The sequence below is a fragment of the Pteropus medius genome, unplaced genomic scaffold (assembly GCF_902729225.1).
Source record: "Pteropus medius unplaced genomic scaffold, Ma_sr-lr_union100, whole genome shotgun sequence".
In the NCBI taxonomy this organism is placed as follows: Eukaryota; Metazoa; Chordata; class Mammalia; order Chiroptera; family Pteropodidae; genus Pteropus; species Pteropus medius.
The window spans coordinates 3,601,953-3,626,115 of NW_024340701.1; the positions used below are offsets into that span (position 1 = coordinate 3,601,953).

The 24,163-nt window shown below is 47.6% G+C and overlaps 1 long non-coding RNA gene and 1 pseudogene across 8 annotated transcripts in view; both read left to right on the plus strand.

Annotated features, from left to right (window-relative positions):
- LOC120620526 (uncharacterized) overlaps nucleotides 1-12,098 on the plus strand; it is a 34,425-nt gene extending 22,327 nt beyond the window's left edge. For 5 of the 8 annotated variants that reach the window (XR_005657930.1, XR_005657925.1, XR_005657927.1 and 2 more), the window contains 2 exons: nucleotides 3,779-3,953; nucleotides 11,196-12,098. This is a non-coding gene — a long non-coding RNA (uncharacterized LOC120620526). Of the gene's footprint in view, nucleotides 1-149; nucleotides 243-3,778; nucleotides 3,954-11,195 lie in introns of those variants that run through there. The other 3 variants (XR_005657935.1, XR_005657929.1, XR_005657931.1) reach the window with 2 other exon arrangements.
- Nucleotides 12,099-15,497: 3,399 nt separating this feature from the next.
- On the plus strand, nucleotides 15,498-18,068 carry LOC120618615 (putative nucleoside diphosphate kinase; annotated as a pseudogene).
- Nucleotides 18,069-24,163: the final 6,095 nt, after the last annotated feature.

Below are 24,163 nucleotides of genomic sequence, written 5' to 3' on the forward strand. Positions count from 1 at the left end.
CCAGGCGTGCTCAGTCCTGGGCAGACTTCTGCACACCACTTTTGCCTAATCTTAGTACTGAGATTCCAGGTCCTGACGTTGATATCATAAGTCTCCAGCATCTCCTTTGGGAGCTGAAATGGGTGGGACTTCCTGATTCGGGAGGGCAAGCACTCCAGGCGTGCTCAGTCCTAGGCAGAATTCTGCAATACCACTTTTTGCCTAATCTTAGTACTGAGATTCCAGGTCCTGACGTTGATATCGTAAGTCTCCAGCCTCTCCTTTGGGAGTGGAAATGGGTCGGGACTTCCTGATTCCAGGGAGGGCAGGGAGGATGCAGTTTTCAGTCTTCTTGTTGGATGCACTGCATAGTGGATGCTGGTAAGATGAAGATGTGCAGAAAGGACATTTCAGGGCAGGGCACATGAGCAAATGGGTGATGGTAGGATAATGCATGTGGTTTATGGGGGACTGGTTAGAATCCTCTACTGATGGCCTAATGAAAGCCTAACTAAAGTCCTCCATGCTGCATTTTGTCCGTTTTTCGGCAACAGAGACAGACTTCTTCATTTCAACTCCTGCCTGCAGTGCCTGATGGCATGGCGAGAGTCACTCTGTGCTTCTAGCTTTAAAGACAGACTTTTGTGGTCAAATAAGATGGTAATGGTTCACGTACTTAGGATATTGGATTTCAGCTGGGGCTGTTGTCTCCCTGTCTAGACTTCTCAGCACACTCACCTCCACCGAATATGCCCTTCTTCCTACCATCCCATTCATATCTGATTCAGCCTTCATGGCCCACCTTATGTTCCTCGGAGAGCTTGTTTCTGAGCACTCCCGCTTTGGCAATCTTCGTGTTGTAGATGGCATATCCCAAAGTGTATGCCCAGAGGTCTTGGGGGCTGTCAGCAGCTGTAACTGAAGTGTCCCTTGGAGAGTACTGGGGTAAGTCAAGTCAGCCAGGACTCTCCTTGGCAGGACCTCTCAGAACCTTGAATATCCTACTGTGGCTTGGGAGACTTAACAGGGATGCTTACTTACCAAGCAGCATTTCCCAAACTGATTTCACCACAGAATGTATATTTTTTTTCCAGAGAAGATCTTATTTTGGTACAGAGGAGCTAAATAGGCTTCAGCGTCCAGCAGATTAGGGTTCCAGTTCTGGAAGGTCCACTTCTTTGAGCCTTAGGCTCTTTATCTGTGGAATGGAGATACTGGTCCTTACCTCAGAGGGCTGTTGCATGAGTACACATGAGAGGTACTCAGCCCAGAGCGAGGTATACAGCAAGGTCTCAGTAAATGTGTATTTTCTCCTTTCCTTTTTGCCTTTTCTGGTGGAAGCTGAGAATCTGAGTTGAAAATGCACTGTACCAAATAATGTGCTGCAAAAATATAGCAGGTCCTTGAATAATGTTCCCTTCAATGCCATTTTGTTGTAATGTTGATGAGAGAAAACATTAATTCCCAGCCGGGGCCACTGTCCGTGTGGTGTTTGCATGCTCTCCCCATATCTGTGTGGGTTTTCTACAGGGACTCAGGTTTCCTGCCACACCCCAAAGATGTACATATTAGGTAAATTAGCATGTCTAAATTGTCCCAGTATGAGTGAGTGAGTGAGTGAGTGAGTGTGTGTGTGTTCGTGAATGTGAGTACCCTTCAGTGGAGTGGTGTCCCATCCAGGGTGTTTTTCCACCTTGTGCCCTGAGCTGCTGGGGATAGGCTCCAGCCACCCTTGACCCTGAACTGGAGTAACTAAGTTAGAAGAGAATGATCTTACTTGTTTTTATTAATCTTTCTTAAATGTAGGGATAGCTCATATTTATGTCAATGTTTAATATTAGAAGCATTTTGGAAATTTATTTAGAAGTTTGGTGATATTTTTGTGACCAGAAATATGCCATAAGAACCTTTGTTGATATCAACTAGCCTGTGGTAAAACTGATTTCATTATATGTCATTTTGTTGAAAGTCATAGTTTCCAAGAACCTATTATCAAAGATGCTAAGTGAAGACTTACTGTACTTGGCCTATGAGGGTGAAGCAACACTCAAATAGACAGGATTAGAGGAATGAGATTGCACAACGGACTGGGCCATACAAGCAGGCTTCCTGGAGGAAGCATGTCTTTGCTAGGTTAGATCCTGAAGCTAATTCTCCAGCAAAAACCTGAGGTGGGGACGTGGGAGGGGGAGGCCTTGAGACCTGCAGCTCTCTGTGAGCAAGCTACAGCAAGAATCCTTCTCTTTATTTTCCTTTTCCACCCTGGAGGCCCATTTCCCCATCAAATCCAGCCGACACAGCACTTGCCTTCCCCTCCCACGGCCTGAACTTGGCCAACGTCGTCAGTTCCAGAGGTGTGAGCCTCCAAGTGGGGCCCTCCTGGCTTGTGGAAATTCACTGGGCCCATAGAAGCCTGCTGTACTGATACCTCAGGAAGCTCAGGGCAAACAGGCCACCAGGATGTGGGTATTGGCCTGGATTCTACCTACCCTAACCCCGGCCATAGGGAGTGGGGTGGGGAAAGGAGGAGGAGTATGATCAAAGCTGGGAAGGAAGCCACACCAGAAATTATCTCCCGGACTCTTATCACCCCTGCCTCCTGCCCCACCCCCAACCAGTCATTTTAGGAGACCCCACTTTGAACCAGGCACAGTTCCTCCTTAACTCATGTAATCTCCTAAACCATCATTATATTTCCCATTTTACTGATGAGAAACAAGGCTCAGAGAGTCAGCTTTAAACCAAGTCCTTTTGATATGAAGTCCAAGCTCTTTCCGCTGGTGCCGTGGAGCCATTTATTTCACGTCGTGTCTTTCTTATTTTGCCTGGCATGTTCCCACTTCCAGAAAGCCTCCTGAGTGGTCATCCAAGGCCATGCTTATCTCCTCTTCTCCTGAGCGTATACAGTTGGATCCACAATACACATCTCTCATTAGTCCATGTTTCCAGAAACGAAAAGACTGTGACAATGTCTTATACTGTACCCCTAGTACAGTATAAGTGTACTAGGCACAGCACACATATTAATCTCTGTTGGGAGAAGGAATGAAGTATATTTCTAAGAGTACATGGACATATCAGGTGCTTTGCATTCCCGGTTCGTCCTGAGTTACCTACTGTCTTCTAACCCGTCTGTAAGTCTTCACCCTTCCTTATACCACATAGGGCTGGGCTCACAGATGCTCTCTGACTCAGCTTTCCAGAGTGTCATCCATTTTACCTTTCTGCAACTCAGCTCATTTCTTAGATTTTGGCAGGACCCCTAAATAGTCACGAGCAGACCCCTGTGGCTGGACACCCTCAGGAGGGGTCCTATATGATCTCGGCTACAATTCTCTTCTTCCAGCACATTTGCGTCAGACCTGGGGCTTATTCCTCCACCCGCTGAAACTTGCTTCAATGATTAGTGAAGGTGCCAGGGAAATTGTAAAAACCATGTGACAGGTAAATGGCTGTTCCTGCAACTTTCTTAGGTTTCAAAGGGAGGACAGCTTGCTCCAGTGTGTGGGCTGGGAATTCAGGCTTTGTAAGCACTTTCCAGAAAGCACGGGGCACAGTTGACCCTTGCAGGAGTCTGCTTTTCCCTTCAGTGGAATCCAACTGGGCCTCTGGGCCTCAGGGCACTGAGACCGATCATGGAACGGGCTCCATTCACACACTGTGGCTTTGTTCCCCTACATGAAGAGCAGACAAGCAAATGGTTTTTGAGCAGAAAGGGAGCTAAGTAAACAGGTTGGAGGGTTCCAGAGCTAGAAAACACCTTAGGTCACTAAGTCCAACCTTTTCACTTTCTGGACAGGGAAACTGAGGCCCAGTGCAAGGTGGTTGCCTAGAGTCAAATAGCATCTTGGAGATGAAGCCATGGCTCGAGTGAACACATCAATATCTAAAGTCTTGGAAAAGTGAGTGGTAGTTGTCCATGAGGAATTGTGTCCAGAAGCTCATCTTTGTATTGGCTGGTAAAAATACAACAGGTATGTGGGATTGGGCCTATCCTATCTGCAGATAAGGCTGGGCATGCCTGGTGAGGTGTATAAGGTCAGTGAAGGCAGGTTATGACCCTTAGCCGATGCTTGTCTACCAACCTCTGGCCACCTGGCTATCTCTTCTGGGTATCTAGATGCCCAGAGAACTCAGATAGACTACCTCCTAGAACAGAACTCGACCTGGGCACCAAGTTGCCTTTGGCGTGGGGAGAGGAAAATTTATAGTTACTAAATATCAAGGTGTTTCAACAGGGTCCCATGAAATACCTGTGAAAGTATTTTCCACAGCTTGGTACTGGGGCTCCTACAGGTGGGTGGTCCTTATATAAATAATATATGGAGCAACTTTTATGTGCTAACGCCTTCAGTGTCTCCTTATTACCTACAAGAAATAGAGACTAAGCCCTTCCCGTGATGCTCAAGACCTTTATGTACTTCTCTGTCTGACCTCTCACTTGTTATCTCTGAAGATTGTTGGTACATGCCATTCACGGCCATCATACTGAAAACACCATTCATGTTTTTGCCTCTGAGTCTTTTTAAAAAACTGCCTGGAATGTTCTTTTCTCTTCCTCTCTCTGGAGGACTCCTCATCCTTCTCCACAATCCAACAACCCAGAGAAGTGCCATCTTCTCTGTTAGGTCTTCCTTCTCCCACTCCCCAGGCAATCGTACCTACAAAAAATATCTCAAACCTAACTTCACCATCTGCACTGCTATCTCCCAAGTCCAAGCCACCAACATCTCTTGCCTGGTCTACTTCAGTAGGTTCCTAGCTGTTCTCCCTGCTTCACATCTTAGCCCATTATAAGCCATTCTCTATGCAACAGTCAGGGTGAGTTTTTGTACATCTTGAATCAGACCCTATTTCCTCAAACGGCTTCCCATTGCAGGCCTTACCATGGTTTCATCATCTCCCTGTCATTCTATTGTCACATCATCCACTTTCCGCCTTGTTTTCCGCGTTCCGGCCACAGTGGCAACCTTCTTGTTCCTTGAACAAACCAAAGTTATTCAGGGACCTTTACCTTCCTATGTTCCTGGAAAGCTCCCTCCACCCCCAAACGGCCCCCCACCCCAGATCCTCTCTAGGCTGGCACTTTTCATAATTCAAGTCTTGGCTTAAATAGCACTTCTTGGAGAGGTCTCCTCTGACCATTCGACCTAAAGTAGCCTCTATCGTACCCCCAGTTTTATTGTCTTTGCAGCAATCATCCCACTATCAAGTGATTTTATGTATTTATTTGTTCCTGTGTTAATTTTCCATGTCTCTTCCCACAATATAAACTCAATGATAGCAGAAATGTCACCAATCTTTAGTGATATATCCCCAGTGTATGCAAGAGACCAGGGCCTACTGGGTACTTAATAAATAAACATCTATGAATGAGTGCCTTAAGTGGTACCCTAGCATACAAAGCATTATGAAAGAAGATCTCTGTGGGCTTTCTATAGGAAGAGAAACCTGGATGAGCCATAAAAAGATGGCAAGATTTGTGCAGGTAGAGAGAATCAGAGATGGTTTCCCAGAAAGTGGGCTTGGCCAGCAGCATATGCTGAGTGGTTGAAAAGACAGAGAGTGTAAGAGGGAGAAAAGCTGGAACAGGGAGCCTGAGTGCTGAGCAGAGAAGGAGACAAGGTTAGCTCTGTGCCAAAGCAAGAGGCTGGGGAGGGGATGCTTGGGGGCAAGAAGCGGGGCAGACTCTGGAGGCCTTTGCAGGCCAGAGAGGAAACCCCTTTTTCTTCATTCACCTTTGCACTGTTTCCAAAGTCATTCCCTGCAGCCTCGCTTTGCACACACAAAGTATTATTTCTAATTGAAAAGATAGACAATAGCCATAAGAACTTAGGGCATCATGTAACATCCTCATTGGCAAATAGAAGTGAAGCTCACCCCTGCTGGGGCAGAGCAGTGTCCATGCCAATACCAACACAGGATCTCAGAGAAGCCAGGGTAGAATTCACCTAAATGGACGGGAATAGTAAATTAGAGTTTTTGCCTACAAATGGGCTTAAACGGAATCCAGTCACAGGATCTTTGAATCCCAAACTTTAAGAACACACTGCTCTATGGGACCACAGAGGTTATCTAGTCGGACCTCCGATGCTCTATAGCCTCCTGTTCAAGAGGACGTCAGTCACTCGTCGCACATCTGCAGTGACGGAGAGCTCCCAACTCACATTGCTGGAAAGCTCTGACTCTCTGAAGGTCTGCCTCATGTTGTGATGGATATAGTCTCCTTGGAACACTCTGGCTGGACTCAACGTGACCCTGGGGCTGCCCACTTTGCCCCCAGGAAGCATGGTGGACACACGCAGCAGCCATCAGCCTTAAAGCCTCCTTACCAGACCCCATACTCTGGACCCTTCCACCCTTTCTCCTCAGTGTGTAGCTTCAGTCCCCTCCCTGCTTTAAGTACCTCCTCTGGGCTTGTCCCAGTTTGTCATCACTCTTCTTCCAGTGCTTTGGGGAAAGTCTCTAAAGGAGGGTGCCAGAGACTCTGGGAGTTCATCTCACACCCTTTTAACTCCTACTTCAAGACCATATGGCATTGCTGGTGGGAATTTAAAATGCTGCAGCCGCTATGGAAAACAGCATGGTGGTTCCTCAAAAAATTAAATGTAGAATCACTATATAATTCATCAATTCCACTTGTCAGCATATACTCGAACAAATCAAAGGCAGGGGCTCGAACACTTGTATGCCAATGTTCATTACAGCACTATTTACAGTAGCCGAAGGATGGAAGCAACCCAGATATCCATGAACGGATCAATGGATAAAACGTGGTACATACATATGGTGGGATATTATTCGGCCTTAAAAAGGAACAAAATTCTGGCATCTGCTATGACATGATGTACCTTGAAAACAGTATGCTCAATAAGATAAGTCAGATGTAAAAGGACAAATATTGTAAGATTCCACATAGATGAGGCACCTAGAAGAGTCATAGAGACAGAAAGTAGAATAGTGGTTACCAGGGGTTGGGGGAAGGGAAAGAGAGGGAGTTATTGTTTAACAAGTAAGGAGTTTCTGTTTGGAAAGATCAAAAATGTCTAAAGATGGATGGTGGCACAACATTGTGAATGTATTTAATGTCACTGAATTGCACACTTAAAAGTGGTTAAAATGGCAAATTTTATGTTATGTATATTTTACCACAATAAAAATATATTTTTTTAAAAAAGACCACATGTATCTATTCTCCATTCTCTGCCAAAGAGCAAAGAGCAGTCAAATGCCAGGCATTTGTAAAGTGCATACTTAGTACAGGGACTGTCTGACACGTGGTGGGCCATCAGGACGGGCCATCAGATTCTCGTTGTTCATTTTGACAATAGAACTGAGACTCAAAGAGGCTGAGTAGCTTGCTCAAGATTACACAGGGACAAATTCAAGATTCGAATGTGAACGTCTGATTCCAGAGGTTGTGTTCTTAATTATAAAGCTTGACTACTTCTTGAAAGAAACTTGGGAGATGCTTAACAGCAAGAAAACACACATGTGCATGTGCATGTACACACACACATGTACACACCACACACACACGCAGGCACACCCCTTCTGAGATGCTTTGCTGGGTTCGAAATATGTGCAAAGACTTCTTATAGAAGTGAGCAGTGATAAACTCCTTTAGTGTGCAGCTTGTCTCTTGCTCCCCTCAGTTAATATTTGTTGAAAGAGTAAGTGTTGAATGACCATCAGTGTGTCCTAAAGACATCAGATTTCCTGAAGGAGGCGGCATATCAACTGAGTCCTGCAGTGTGGGAAGAAGTGAGGGAAGAAGATGTCAGCAGGCGCTTTGGAAGCCTCCCCTGACCCCCAGGGTAGGCTTGCGGGCACCTGAGCTCCATAGTCCTCCCTCCACCCCAGGCTTCCTTGCTGATAGCACCTGGGCTGAGCTCCTGAGTTCACTGTTTACTGCTCCACTAGGTGGGCACTCTTGGCAGACAGCGCCCCAGTCCAACCCTCTCTGTGCCCAAATCCCAGCCAAGAGCTGGCATAGAATCAGTGCTCTGGGCTTTCTCACTGGACAGATTAACAAAAGGAGAGCTCTGGAAGAACCCTCCAGAGGAGTTCAACCTTGAAGAGCTCTTGTTCAATTCTCCTTATTTCCGTTTAATTAGAACAAATTCCCTGTTAGCTCAATTTCCATTCCCGAAGGTGGAAGGAATTCAGGAAACTTCTCCTAAGATGCCGAGCCCATTCTCAGTCTGCTGTCTAGACGTATGACCGAGGCTGCCCTCCACGTGAGCTTGCAGAGTTAATGGGGGCTGGAGCAGCAGCTGGCACATGTTACCTCTGTGGCTGGCAAGGTCTCCCTTCTGAGCTGAGGAGTCCCCACCCTGAGACAGCAGCCCTAGATGAATGGCTGAGGCTCCCACCTATCTGATAGTTACCTGTGCAGGTGAGGCCTGGGCTGCTGCCGCAAAGCACAACCTCAGGGTCACAATTCACATTAAATGCAAAGTGAAGGGGATTCTCTGGAGGTGTGCATCGCAGTAATGCTGGGGCAGAGGTGAGGCTTTGGGACAGACCTGTGGTTGTGGCCATCTACCAGCTGTGTGTGAGCCTGCCGCCCTCAGAGCTGGCCTGCTGACGTCTCCGCTCTGTGGCCTGGATCCCCCACTGCCAATACTATGCAGTACTTGGACTTAATTTCTCTTGCCTCCAACTGAACAATATGGAGTAGAGGAAGGCATACAAGAAAGACCTGGGTTCAAACCTACATAAGTCACATTAGCCATGTGATCTTGGAAAAGTGATTCCGTCTTTTGGAGTTTCAGCCTTGTGACTTGTAAATTGGAGATAATAAAATCTACCTTCAGAGTTCTTAAGAGGATTAAATAAGATAATATTTATAAAGTGCTTAGAATAGTGGCTGACATATAATTAATTTTCTATGTGTTTGTTCAATGAATACAAATTTATCTCAATATCCCAAATGTCAGTCTTAGAACATGTGACTTTGAGTAAGTGCTATGCCCTCTCTGAGCCTCATTTTTCCATTTGTACAATGCGGGTGTATGACACACCATCCTGAAAGTCTCCTCTGGCTTGAACATGTGAGGGCTTGAGAGCTTGTAACACTACACCTCACCATCCATTCTCAATTGGCTCCAGTATTGGCTGACTTTGTCCCCAGCTACCTTGACCCCTGGAAGATCTGGGCCTTCTGTGCTATAGAACTCAGGCCCCTTGGAAATGCCAGGGCCAGGGTTTGTCAACATGGATTAATTCTGAGAAACGCGACAGCCAGGAGTGTCTCCAGAGAGGGTGCTTATCCGGCCTGGTCACTGAGGGAGTGGTCTGAACACGGCTGAACATTCCAATCAGCCAAGTAGCCTCGGGGAAGAATTTAGAGAAAAGGGCAGTGGGAAGCTAGTGCTGAGGTCTCTTAATCCCGGGGAATTTAAAGCCACCACCAAGTGGACTCCTAAATGAGTAGGGATTTGCTTCTCACAGCTTCAACAGACTGCTGCGGAGAGAAAGGTTTTAAATAGCAAAGGTGGCTTGGCTTGATTTGGCTGAGCTCACAACTGGACACATTCCTCTTTTGGTTCCCAGGGCACAAAAATAGTCTGGTGGGGGAATGGAGGTGCCCTGGGAGAAAGGAGATGGCGGTCTTCTCAGGTATCTTCAGTAGGGGACATAAGATGTGCCAAATAAATGTAGAGGGGGCCTCCTGGACCATCACGCGGCATTTTATGGCTTAGTAGGCTTTAGAGTTTTCTTGTGTAGTTCTCCTTGTTGGGAAAACTGACTCCATCTAGGACCTGCTCAAGGTCACCTTTGAGCAAATTAAGTCAATGGCAGAGCCAACGCTGAGACCTGTGTCTCTAGGCCCTAAAGTTGACTGAACCCTACTCTTTAGGCACACAGCTTCTGCTCCAGCTATATAACCAGCATAAACCAGTGCAGTGCTTTGTTCCGTTCACATTTACTGAGACTTTGCCATGTGTAGGTCCTGAGCAAGGCACCAGTATGGGTGGGTCTCGGATGGGACAGAGATGAGCCCTGCAGGCACCTAGCTGTCTTCCAGCTGTTAAGGCAGGGACATTAGCAGCCTGAGAAAAGATATTTTAGGAAGGAGGAGCTGAGGGAGGGGAGCACATCTGGCTGGAATGGAGATGAGGCCGGGGACTTGGAGCTGAAAAGCTGCTTCCGTTTTCTGTTTTCTCATTTTCACCGGTTTTATCTCCCCTGTTAGCACAGGAGAGAGGGATTAAGCCTCCCCCATTAGCTGGGGCACTCCCGCAGGCCCCGTCTCTAAGTCAGCTTCTCCTCCCCGAACGCCCTTTCAATGGCCTTCTGATTGTCCTGGCCTGGCTGCTACCTGGCTCAGGTGAACCATCTCTCACATGGTGTGTTCCTGGGCTCCTGGGCTCCAGCCCACAGCTGTCTCATACCTCCCACTCACTGCTGCTAGAGTGGCCTTTTTGCACCAAAACAATCTTTAGGAACTGAGCATTGTGAGAACCTGACGTTGCTTCCAGTTTTCTTCAAGGCTGTCCTGGGACAGATGCAGCCAGAACGGTTCTGGCAGCCCCAGGGCACAGAGTAGGACTAGTGGGAGGAACACATGAGCCAGGTTGTTTCAGCATCAAGGGAGGCAGCATTGTCTGCCAGCCAGAGGTTCTAGTGCTGTGGCAGGCTGCTGGGCTGGGGAAACGGAAGGAACGTGTTTCCCCCCTTCTTGGGAGGTGTATGAACAGAGACTTGTTGCTTGCTTAGACATTGTAGAAGGTGTTTAGGCACCAAACACAGGCACCAAATTTCAGACCAGGAATTAAGATTGTAAGCACTCAGTGCACAGTCTCTGTTTCCATGTCTGCATCACTTCTTGGTCAAGGAGCTATTTGAGAGCTTTTGTGGTTGCAAATATGCATGTGGATCTGATTCATCTCATCCTCCTTAGCCTTTAACACAGAGCCCCCAGCACTTGCTAGGTTCAGAAGTGCTTGCAAAGAGAATGAATGACTTGTGAGCATCTGAGACCCAGAATGAGTCCAGGGCTGGGCCTGGCCACTCCAGCTGAGGACTGATGGGGACTTGGCATGGAGAAAAGGCTCCCCTCTGGCTTTCAGTCTCTGAGAACTACCCCACTTCAAAGAACTTGAAGATAAGAAGAGCTTTCTGGACTAAGTGAGATTTGGTCCTTCCCCAGCTCCCCCTCCCCTCACACCAAATGTGCACATGAAAATCTTGCTTTCTTATCTGTCTAGGCTCAGATTTGGCACCCTGGGGCTTGAAAGGCTGAGAGAGAGAGAGCAACTGATGTTTCATCCAGATGTCCTTAAAGGCCTCCAGCTGTGGACCACAGGATATTGTTTCTTCCGAGGTGCCAGCCCCAACTTCTACCTGTATGAAGGTGTGTGGCTCTGCTTGAATAGAAATTGAAGAGGGTGCACTAGAAATCAGATCTGGAAGGCAGAGAATCCTGTGAGAGCGACAGACCTGGCAGGAAGGATCCCAGGAGAGGATAGTGTATAAGAAGACAAAGAAGGTAGAGGTTGTCATCTTTGAAGGGGGAATTCCTTATTCAAGACAGAGTCCTTAACTCACACTTGATAAGTGGACAATTCGATGGCTGGAAGAATGGATGGTCTAAATGGGTGGTGATCCATTCAAGGACTTACTGGATGCTTCCTTAGACTCTGTGATAAATCAGACCCAGTCTGATAGGACAAGTATTTAAACTATGAGTAACAGCAATTGACTACTTATTTCATGTCAGACACTATTCTATGAACTTTATATAAATTAACTCATATGTCCTCACAACAACCTTGTGAGGTGGGTACCGCTGTGAACCATTTTACGTAGGAGCAAATGGAGGCAGTAGTTGTACACCTCAGACAAATGACACATTCTCTGGGGCCAGTTTTTACATCCATAGAATAGAGAATTGGGCTAAATAAAATCACTCATGTGAATGTGGCCAACACAAGTTGGTATGCAAGAAGTGTTTGTTGAATCTTAGTTTGACATGGGTAATGAAGTGACAAGGTCAATGTTTTCTGACTTCAGACTCTTTGGTTCCTCTGCCGCCCCATCCCCCATCCCAAGGGTCTAGCACATAGCAGGTGAGCATTACATGTCTATTAAATGGTTGATGAAATCTTTGTGAATTCCAGAGTCCGCCTTGGACTGGCTTCTTTCCTACACTCCACCCGTATGGGGAATGTGGTGTGTTTTCCTTAGCTGGGAAGGTTCTCCCTGCAGACACTGCTTCCCCGACTCACAGGGGCCTGATCTCAAAAGCCAGAGCTTGCAGGAGGCCTCAGGAAAGGGGTGGTGGGGATCCCCAAACAAGGCTATGCTTCCCTTTATGCTGGTGTCAGCCCTTGGGCAGGCTGGCTCCCAACTCTCTGCGGGGTATGTGTGGAACTGCTTTGGCTTGTCTGAGAGCCAAGGGTGGAAGGGAGCGCACGTGCCTCCCACTGCTGAGTGTATATGTAGCAGCCTGTGTTTGTCTAGTGTGAACAAATCAATCTTTGTGCCCATTTCTTCCAAGAAATAGATTGGCTGGTCCTTCAGAAATAAAATCATTTAACAAAGGAAGCTCTGCAATGTCAGGCTGGGCAGTCCCAATGTGGGTATCAGACAGTAGGGACCCTACACAGAGCTCTTTGCAGGGAAGTCGTTTCTATAGCAGTCACTCCCTGCCTAGGATTGCTGCAGAACTGGTGATAGGACCCTTAGGATAACAATATATGGCCTTGCATGAGCCCTGGAGGGAGGAAAGGGGAGATGAAACTAATTCTGTGAAAGGTAAGACACTGAGGCAGAGAGAGGATAGAGAGAAAGGACACATTCAGGCAGAGGGAGCAAGCCAGTGGGGGTCCCCAGCATCCTCTTCTCGTCCCGTGGTGCCCAGTGGCATGGTGGTGCAGCAAGAGGCACAAGACCTCTGATGTCACCCACATCTGGGGCCTACTGCAAGACCCAGGGATTTGCACTGAGTCCAGTCAGTGCACAGTCGACCAGAGAGGAGCTCTGTCACACTTGGAGCAAGGAGATGGGGCAGAGTTATTTTTAGAGTCCGCCTGCTGGCTGAGATCATAGCACCTGGCGTCAACCAGCCAAGCTCTCATCCTGCAGAAAGATGTATTCTAGGCCACTTTGGGGTGGGAGCTGTTCTCAGGAAAGCCCGGCTCACTCTGAACTGTCAGACCTGCCAGACCTGCCAGACCCTCCCCACAGACCTCCTTGGAAACTGCCAGCTGGAGTCTGTTTGCACAGCTGGGGTGGGGGTAGAGGATGGGTGGAGAGGGGCTGCCCTCTGGGTCCTGAGGCTCTGGCCAAATATCCTTAGGCCAATTGGAAGTAGCCCAGAATGATGAAAGGGCCCTGCAAATCCATGAATGGGACATGGAATCCTGGGGCTGCTGCTTTCCAGCTGCCTGATCTCTAGCAAGTCATGGGGCCTCTATGAGCTTTCATTTCCTTATCTGTAAAATGGAGAGAATAAAATACATAGCTATCTTTTGGGAGAACTAAACCTGGTTATACACACAGTGGGGGCTAAACATGTTAGTTCCCCTCTGTTTCTTCTCTTTCTGTCCCTTTTCTCCTGTTTTTCACTCTGCAGAATTATGTATCCATCCATCCATCCATCCATCCATCCATCCATCCATCCATACATACATCTTGATATATATATGTGTCTATCTCTTTATATATATATTCACTGAGTGCCATTGGTTGCCGGCGCTATGGATGCCATGGTGAATGAGGTGGGCTCTAGCACTGAACAACCCACAGTGTTATGACAGAGACAGACGGACAAGAGCAATGCTATCAGAACTGGGAACATGGGCAACTGCGCAGAAGAGGTGTTGACTGGACTGATTCTCAAGTCTCCTCAGCTAACAATCCTGAGTGGTCAGATGCCCTCCTGCTGCTGCCTGAGTAGTTGGGCAGCTTCCATTCATCTTTTAAGCACCGTCTCCTCCAAGAAGCCATCCAGACTTTCACTAGATCTTCCATAAGGCATTGTACTAAAAGCTTTACTATCCAATCCTTGGAACGATGCTGTGAGATCGGTGGTATTATCACCCTACTTTACAGATAAGTCTCCAGGACTTAGGGCAGTCAGTGATGTCATCTGAATTTAACTCCGTCTGAGTTCAGGGTCCAAGCTCTTTCCACAAAACTAATTAGCCTCTTCTTTAGACTTTCTTCCTACCCTGAGTGCCCTGAGCCCCTCTCAGAGGACTCATCACCAGGCTTTTAATTATTTGTTTACTGAGCTGCTGTTCCCACTCATCTAGAAACCTTTCAGGAGCTGGACTATATCTGATCCCTCTCTGTGACGAGGGGCCCAGCATAGGTCCAGCACACAGCAGGCCTCAATGAACATTTGTGGAGATGGAACCAGTCCAAAAATATGTCACAACAGTCCCCCGACTCCAACTGGGCAGAGTCTGTGATTGAAATGGTTACCCTTCTCTCTGGATTCCACCTCAGCAGTATGACCCCCACCCTGTTGGCCCAGGTCCCTCTCACCGTCAGTTTTTCCTGGTCTCAGGTGCTCTGGGGCTAGCAAGGTGTGACAGGGAAGAATGTGTGGTGACCATACACGAGGCAGGCCGACCGAGACTGTGAGAGTATGAGCTCCTGACTCACGCTGAAGTGAGGGTAAAGGCCGGGGGAAGGGAGACATGCCTGAGGAGAAGCTACACTTCAAAAACCCAGGAAAACCCAAAAGGCTTTGCAAAGGAGCTTAAGGAATTTAGGATTGGGACAAAAGGCTCAGAGAATTGACCCTAAAAGCAGAAGGCAGATCTGGTCAATTCTTCAGACGTGGGTCTGTCGTTGGCATCTGAGTGGCTGCTTCGCTTCCCCTGTCAGAGCCCAGCTATGCTTGGTGCATTTGTTAGGGTCCCAGCAGGCCCAAGGCCGTGGGAGCCTGGGAAGGAGCTCACCCAGGGGAGTGACTGACAGGTTGTCAGGCAGGCTGACTTTTGGTTGGGAACTTGGTTCATAGGCAGATCAGACAGCAGCTGAGATCCCAGGGGAACCTGGCCCTGGTGATGGATGCTCTGAGACCTTCCTTTTTGCCTCTGCTCTGTCTCCTTTGCCCACCCCCCAACTTTCATCTTGCTTTCTTGTCCTTCCCTTGGTCATTGGCCAGTGGTGCTGGGGATGGAAGAGCCGGCAGATTCATCAGGCGGGGATGAAGGGAGGCTGGAGCCATCAGTTTATGAATCAGCTCAGCTCTGGCGCTCCTGTCAGTTGGAGACAACGCAGCTGCATCTGGAGTATGTGCCCCAGGGGCACTGTACTACAGAGGGAGAAAGAGGCTGCCAGGACCAGACAGACCTGACCTCGAGCCCTGGCACCACCACTCAACAACTCTGTGACCTTGGGCAAGCCTCAGTGTCCTCCTCTGTAAAGTGGGGATAATAGAATCTGCCCTGCCTAAATCACAGATTGTTGATAGCATCAAACGAGAAAAAAAGTTTCCAAATTGCTGACAATGGACATCACCATTCTTACTAACCATCACCATTCTCCTGGTGGGAGAATGAAGCTCAAATCCAGGTCTTCGATTTGATGACTTCAGGTTGAGCTCCTCTGGGTCTGCCTATTCAGTTCCAGGGATTGAAAGCACAAAAAATGGAGCCAGTGCTATGTTTAACTGATTAAATGACTGATCAACGAATGTGGCTGATGAATTGTAACTATTCGGGAATCCTTAAAGCGCTCACTACAGAGTCAGTGTAAAGACTGTGTGATGGGGAGGAGGCAGGTGCAATCTCCAGCCCTTGGGGAACTTGCAAACTCTTTGGGGTGTGGGACATCCATTGAAGAGCTATATGCTAAAAATATAGGGCAGAGCATCCAAGATACCAAGTCTGGCCTGTTCATAATTGTATCACCAGTGCCTAATGCACATCGTTGACATTCAATAAATACCTATCAAACAAAGGGATAAAGAGATGAATGAAAGGCACAGATCATCGCTGTATGTTATCTGTATGCCCCTTGAGACTTCCACGCTCTTGGGTCATTTGGAGAAAACTGGGTCCAAAGCTCAGACTGCTCAGCTGTTCCACAGTTGTTTGTCATGCTTCTCGTCCCTGCTTATGAGAGTCCGACCTCCTCCATGCGTGTCAAACCATCATATCCCCTCACGAATCACTGGCCTTTCCTTCTACAAAAATTTAATTGCCCTGGGAATTTGGTCATGCTTTGTCACTTTACCAAAGATTTGAGGGTGTCACAGGGGCAGGATCACAGGTTTTGCCAACTTGTACAAATTGCCCCATAGAACTCCCTACCCTCTAAACTCCACGTTCCTGACCTGTGGCTGCTCCCCACCTTTGGGGAAATGTGGTCTGGGGAGTACCCCCCAATCCCTTCCTGCTCTAGTTCATGGCTTTTCTTGCAGGGAGGAGGGCCACCAGTCTGCTTTCCTTTTTCCAAGAGAATTCCAAGGAATACAACATCTACTATTTTTCCCACATGCATCCTCCCAGGCCCTGTGATTTCCGAGACAAGTTCCCAGAGGGTAGTGGTTCAAGTTCAAACTCAGGGTAGAGAGGCTCTTTCTAACACTGAGAAGTATTTAGATGTCTAGAGGTGTGAGCTCCCTGTCATAGGTGTAAGCGGAGTGAGATTGAAGAAGGTCCTTGGAGGCGCAGGTGTGAATTCTCGGTATTTATTCAATTTGGGGGCTGGAAAAGATATGAAGCCAGGAAGTAGGAGACATGGGTTTACAGCCCAAGCTCTCTTACCGACTCTCAGTGTTAGCTTGATCAAGTTCCCATCCATCTCTGTGCCTCGGTTTCTCCATTTGCACAATGGGTGGGGAGCAGAGGATAGGAAAGTCAGACTGAGTGCTCTCGTAGGTCCCTGCGGCTCCGAGACACTGTGATTTCTTGGTATCTCAAGAGTGGAAGGTGATTTGTTTTTTCTGCAACAGGACCTGAGTGTTAAGTTTGTGGGAAATTGAGAGTGACTGGGTTTTCTTATCTCTCTGGCTCCAGGCCGAGTTGGAGCTTCATCTGGCTCCAGCAGAGGGGGAAGGGATGCCCCAGACCCTTCTCTGGTCTAGAGAAAGTAAAGCAGGCCCTTGACATCCTGCATGGAGTGGGCCTGGCCAGGCAGCCTGTAGAGACAGAGGGTGTCAGCAGCACAGAGCAGTATGGCCTGTGTGACAAGGCTAGGGGATGAAGAGCATCTCTCTGCACCTCTGTGCTGCTCGGGGTCATAGAGGAAAAACTCTGCTCTTGGGATGAAACTGGGTTGTGGAGCCCACTCCTGTCTGTCTTCCTCTGCAATACAGACTCCATGGGAAGATATGGGAAAGCGTGGCTCTCTCCAACTCTCATCGAGATTGGTCCAACTATTCCAAAAAATTTCCCATTTAAGGTCTCTAAAGATCCCTTTAATTATTGGTAAACATTTTTCTTTTCAGCTACCACATGCTAGGTTTTATTCTGGGTGCTGAGATATAGCAGTGAATAAGAAAGAAATGGCCGACTCTGGCCCTGTGGCATGCCCACTTCTCACCCGCTTCAACTTCTGGGCCCATGGCCAATCTGTATCACAGCATCATCACTGTCAAGCCAGAGAACATGCACCGTCGAGCCAGAGGACATGGCCCAGTGGACAAGATCATCAAGAGTTTTGAGCAGAAGGGATTCTGCTTCGTGGCCATGAAGTTCCTTCAGGCCTCTGAGGAACACCTGAAGTAGCACTATGTTGAAACGAAAGGCCTTGCATTCTTCCTGGGGCTGGGGAGGTACATGAATTCAAGGTTGATTCTGGCTACGATTTGGGAGGGGCTGAATGAGGTGAAGACAGGGCCGGCGACGCCTGGGGACACCAATCTAGCAGAATCTAAGCCGGGCACCCTTCTAGGGGACTTCTGCATTCAGGTTGGCAGGACCATCATTCATGGTGGTGATTCAGTAAAAAAGTGCTGAAAGAGAAATCAGCCTATGCTTTAAGCCTGAAGACTTAGTCACTGCAAGTCTTGTGCTTTTGACTGGATCTATGAAAACAAGGGCACAAAGCAGCATTTCTCTTTGGCACCACTTGATGTGTCCCTGGACACAGCATTTCATTCCACAGACTTGGAATAGGATCAATAGGATCCTATTGGATCAATCTTTCTTTCCTGAAACATATTTATCAATAAAGCCTTTGGCTATCAGAGAAAAAGAAAGAAGGAAGGAAGGAAGGGAAAAAAGAACAGAAAGAAGGGATTCTCTGCATTATCTAGCGATAAAGAGACAAACATTTTAGTACAAGGTGATACATCATCTGAGAGGAACCCACCAGGACTGTAGGAACATGTTGGGGATGAGGGGGCTGATGCCCAGATGTGGTAGGGCCAGACAAGGATTCTGAAGTCTAAGAAGAAATTTGCTAGACCAAGGGAATGTAAGGGAGGAAGGGCGTGTTCTAAGGAGGAGGAGCAGTGCCTGCTAAAGTGGGCAAAGGGGGAAACTCATCTGAGCCTTGCAGTGGCTGTTTCTTGGGTGCGAATGGCAGCTGAAGAGCAAGAGATAGGAGGGGTTGGGCAGGGGAGTGTGGGGCATGCAATGGAACTGAGGCCAGAGAGAGCAAAGCTAGGATCAGGCAGGGTTTAGAGCCATGTGGAAGAGGCCGAGTATTATTCTAGAGGCAGTGGGAGCCAGTGAAGGATTTTAGCTGGCGTGACATGATTAGATTTGTGCTAAGAGAAGATGGTGGTGATGCCATGTGGAAGATGGACTGAAGGGGCAGAGCCTGGAGACGAGCTGGGAGAATAGCTCAGTGAACCAGTGAGGGATGATGATGGATGGCCTGTGGTAGTAGAAATAGGAATGGAGATAAACGGATGGATTTGTGAGGTTTTAGGGAGGAAGAATCAATAGGACCTTGTTTTCCATGAACCTTGAATTCTTAATGATTGTTTTCCAAATCTACTATATCTTTTAAGCAATTAAATTTAATACACACATTATAATAGTAACAATTAATAAATAGTATGGGATCACATGGGCTTCATTCATGTGGCTTTGTAAATGGGTCTTATCTACACACTACCCTTCATGTCACAATAGACGATTAGAACTTTGGGTCGTTAGAAGCTAAATTATTTAGCTTAGTCAATATAATCATAGCCTAAAGCAGTAACACTTGATGTTTTAGTTACTTAAAGGTTGTAGTTAGTCATCAAGATCTGGTCTCTTTACCACTGGAATCACCCTCCAAATGGTTGTCTACACTACAGTCAGAAAGATCTTCCTAAAATGTATATTGGATCATGCCTTAAAATTTTTTGGCAGTTTCAGGGTTTCTCTCTCTTCTCTCTCAGTACCCTCAGTGGACTTCATTCACACTCACGGATACCACCTTTATGCTATTTATTCTCAAATATATCTCACGGTCTGAATGCTCTCTCAAGTTTCAGACCACAAATCCAACCTGATAACCCCAGCCTGGATGCCTCACTGGCACCTCAGACTCAATCTTTCCAAAATTGAACTCTTGGCCTCCCGTCAAACTCCCATCTCCCAACCTCCACCTCTTCTAGTTCTTCCCAGTTTAGTAAATGCTTTCCCCAGCCATGTGGTAATCATCCTTGGTAATCATCTTCCTTCTCTCTTACCCGCACACTCAACCCCGTCACCAGATCATTCTGATTTACCTGCTCCTTTCCGATTCTTCTGCCCACCCCTCTCCTCCTAATCTAGACCCTTGTGCTCTGTTGCCGGGATTCCTTCAGGAGCCTCCTATCTGGAATCCTTACCTCCATCTTGCTTTTTTCTATGCCATTCTCCATACAGAAGCAAAGGAGACCTTTTAAAATATAAAATGGACCATGTCATTTCCCCGCTTCCCTTCTTAAAATCAAGAAGCACTTCCCACTGCTCTTAAAATATCATCTGATCTTAGCAAAGCCAGGTATGATCTGGCCCCTGCCTACCTTTGTTGCATATTGCAGGTATACGAGAGCCGCAAGAAGGTTTGCAGATCTGGGAGGAGGAAGTAAAACACTCAGAAGGGCAGTGCAGGGCACCAGACGCTGGTGCAGTCACTGTATTGGCATGGGCAGCGGCCAGCCTGCTGTTCCTCCATCTCCTGCCATACTGTTCTTTGCTTTCCTTTTTTCCTGGCCCAGGGGAATGTTAGCTCCGTGGTGAAGGGTCCCATTTCTCCTGCAGCCACCAGCATAACTCAAGGAGGAGTTCTGGAGGACTGAGACCTTCAGGATATCATCTTTACATCTTTCCTCTTCGACTATCTGCCCTGGCGATTTCAGGACCCAGCATCAGAAACGAGGACAACAGCATCCAGTAAACTGTTAAGCCACCTTCCACAACTGCAGAAAGTCAGATCCCTGTAATAAATCCCTTATTATTACTCCTCGCCATTCTGTTTCTCCGATTGAAACCTGACCAACGTCCTGCCTCTCCAGATTCATCTTGGGCTAATCTCCCTCATGCTCACTGCCTGCCAGCTGCCCTGGCCTTCTGTTCCTCTGTTTGTTTGTTGTTTTCTTGGACATGTGACAGTTCTTTCCTCTCCTGAGCCTTGCTATGCACTGTTCCTTTTTCCTGGGTGCTATGCTTCTCATTCTCTGCCTGACTAACTCCTGTTCATCTGAAGATCGCAGTTCTGTTATGTTTTCTCCTGGTACTAAATATTTCTTTTTTTGGAGACCTTAACAGGTTTGTGGGGATTTTTTGTGTTTGTATGTATATATGATGTGATCATTTTCTAAAACGTTTTTCTCCAGTAGATCATATTCTCCATTGTAAGCAGTGGCCACACCTTGTTGGTTCACCTCATATAGTCCTGCCTAGCAAAGGGGTTGACATACAATAAGTCTTTAGTAATGATTTATTTAATAATTGAATGAAAAAGATGAGAGGACAAAGGGAAAAAAAATAAAGAAAAAGAAAGACAGACAGAAAGAAAGATGAAAGAAAGAGAGAGAGAAAGAGAGAGAGAGAGAGGGAGGGAGAGAGGAGGAGAGGAGAGGGAGGGAGAGAGGGAGTGAGAGAGGAGGGAGAGAGGGAGGAAGCTGGCTGAGGGAAGGAAAGAGAGAGAGAGAGAGAGAGAGAAAGAAAGAAAGAAAAAGAAAGAAAGAAAGAAAGAAAAGAAAGAAAGAAAGAAAGAAGAAAGAAAAGAAAGAAAGACATATAGAAAGAAAAGAGTTGTTTTTTTTGTTAGAAAGAAAGAAAGAGGAAAAGAAAGAAAGGAAAAGAAAAGAAAGAAAGAAAGAAAGAAAGAAAGAAAGAAAGAAAGAAAGAAAGAAAAAGAGAAAGAAAGAAAGAAAGAAAGAAAGAAAGAAAGAAAGAAAGAAAGAAAGAAAGAAAAACAAGTCCTGTCTGTTGTCCAAATGCAGCTCGGTAACCACTTCCCCATGAGAGCCTTTTCAGGCGGCTGGGTTAGGGGCCCCTCTGTGTTCCCTGGTATCACATCACTTTTCATACTAGATTCTGAGTAGATTCTTACTTTCTCTTCCCTGCTCTTCCTCTCAGACTGTAAGCTCTCTGAGTGGGGGCTGGGAGGGAAGAGTGCCATGACATGTGTTTGGCAAAGGGATCAAATTCACGGTAAAATTTGAGATTCTTAGCCTGGAGTTTCAGTCTTTTACCATAAACTCTTGCTCACTTTTTGGTCTCATCTCTTCCTCTCTTTACTGTTACCTGAACAGCCACACTCCCTCCAGCCTTTAACCCTTTGCATACATAGTTCCTTCCACCGTACAGAGCAGGCCCCACCAGCCGCCGGGCCAGCCAGAGGACAGGATGCCTGGGCTGTGACTGATTTTTTCCAGGGGTTTTCTTCCTCCTAAATTCTTCCTCAATGGTTCAAAATTTGCCAGAAATAACAAAGGTCACTGAATCACAAAAAGAAGGAGGAGATGGAGGAAGAGGAGGAGGAGGAAGAAGAAGAAGAAGAAGAAGGGAGGTTCGGGTCATTAAACTGGTTATTATTTCATCTCAGCTCAGTACCTTTCCCCATGCAGAGATCCTGAAGCTAATTTGGGGTCAATAATGTCTCTTCCTGTGGTCTGGAATACCAATTTTTGCATTCATTCATATATGGAGAGAGGCATATATATATATATATATATATATATATATGAATGTAAACAGATATGTAAACAGATATACAGCCTTCAGTGACAGATGGGATCATAGGAGGCTAAAAAAGAGAGGACAAGAGAGAACAAGGGAGCTTTTTCAGAGGAAATGACATCTAAGTTTACACCTAAAGGATTATAGGATTTTGCAAGACAAAGGAGTGGTGAGTGTCCTATGCAAAAGGGTGGGTATTCCAGGCAGAGGGAACAGCAGGTAAAGCCTGGAAGGACCCATTCTAGACACTGGAGGAGTGCCAGGTAACCTGAGCGTGTGGACTATCTGGAGGTGAGGATGGACAAGCTGGCTGCAACCACATCACAAACGGACTTTGGGAACCAGGATAACAGATTTGAACTTTATTCAGAGGGCAATGCAGAGCCACTGATAAGCCCCTGTCCACCCAATTGTGAATCAGAACCAACATCCCTGACTTCATTCTGCCGTGGAGAACTGCATTCTAGTGCTTCTCTGCTGTTATCTCATCGTGTGACTTTGGGCCTGTCCTTCTCACCCCAGCCCAACCCTCCCCCACTCCCAGGCCTCTTCATCTAGAAAATGAGGCATTTGGACGAGGTATCTTTAAGGCTCTGCTGGCTCTGAGATGCTCCGATTCTAGGATATTCTGTTTGATTAGTTAATTAATCAGTTAAACATCAGCTACTGAGCACAGAGTTTGTGCCAGGCTTTTTATAAGAAGATGGAGATCCCGCTGCTGCCCTGCAGGAGCTCGCCGTCTGCTGAGGAGGCAGATGCACGAATTCCTACCTGTAACGCAAAGCAGAATGAGCTCAGAGCTGTGGGAGCAGAGCGGAGCGAGTGATTCATTCTCCCGCGGGGGTCTGGGGGCGGCTTCAGAGAGGAGGCAGTAGATGATCTGGGCCTTGAAGGATGCACTGGGGGACGAAGATAAGGCCTGCTTTGTTCAGGGAGAATGAGTCACCTGGGGCACTGGAGGCAGGAAATAAGGCCTGGAGACAGGTAGCTACCAGAACCCCGGAGGCCCTGAAAACCGGGCCGAGGGTGCGACCCGCACTCTCCAGGGCGAGCGGAGCGCAGAGTTCTGAGGAGGGTATAAGCTCATTCACAGTCTTTGGGACACTGGAGCAGACTTTGCTTCATTGACTGGAGTCAGCTTCATGTGGTACAGATGGGAAAGGAAGGGTCAGTTTAGAGCCCCAAGCTATAGGCCAGGCTGCGAGCCAGGTGACTGAAACACATGTTCTTTCCTGTTTTAACCCTGGCAACAACTCTCCAAGATAGGCGTGATCATTCAGCTGTTCACAGGAGGAAACTGAAGCTCAGAAGAGGAAGCGCCATGGCTAAGGTCACACAGTCAGAAGGTGGTGGGCTGCATGCACATCGCGGTCAGCGTGCCTGGCTCCAGAGCTGTGCTATCCCTCTGAACACCCCTTGACTGCTGGGCACCCAGCCCTGTGCCCTGAGGCAGTACTTGCCCCCAGAGCCAGTGCCTGTGTTGAGGGCTCCCTCCAAGATGCTTCCTACTGTCCTTTGGTGGGGTGTGTGTGGGGGGTTGGGGGTGGGGAGTGGGGGATGGTGATGGAGGGAAAAGGGAGAAAGTGCCTTCCCATCTGTCCTGTTACTGGACACCCTCCAGGAACGGGCACCAGGCTCCCCACTGCCCCAGGCAGGAATAAACTCCTGAACTCTCACAGAGATAAAAAGTGCTATCTCTTCCCAGCCCTGAGTGTCAGCAGATGGGGCCTCTCGGGCCAACCTCCGGCTGCCTCCACCAGCATCTGTGAGGAAGCTGTCTGAGGAGTGTGGGAGGGACGGGCCCCTCAGGTTCTGTCCCCCGCCCCAGAGATGCCCCATTGTCTGCTTTCTATGAGTCCATCCAGCCACAGCCCCTGTCCAGAAGAGAGAGTGCGCAAGACCGGAGACAGGTATGAGTTCACACCTAGCTCTAACTACTTCCTGAAATGGGATTGTGGGCAAGTCTCTTCTTTGAGTCCTAACTTCTTCATCTGTAAAATGGGGGTGATAATCCCTTCTGGGGCCAAACAAAGTTGGTGCCTGGTACACAGCAAGCCCTTGACAAATGCAAGCCCTTGACAAATGGACAATCATTTCAA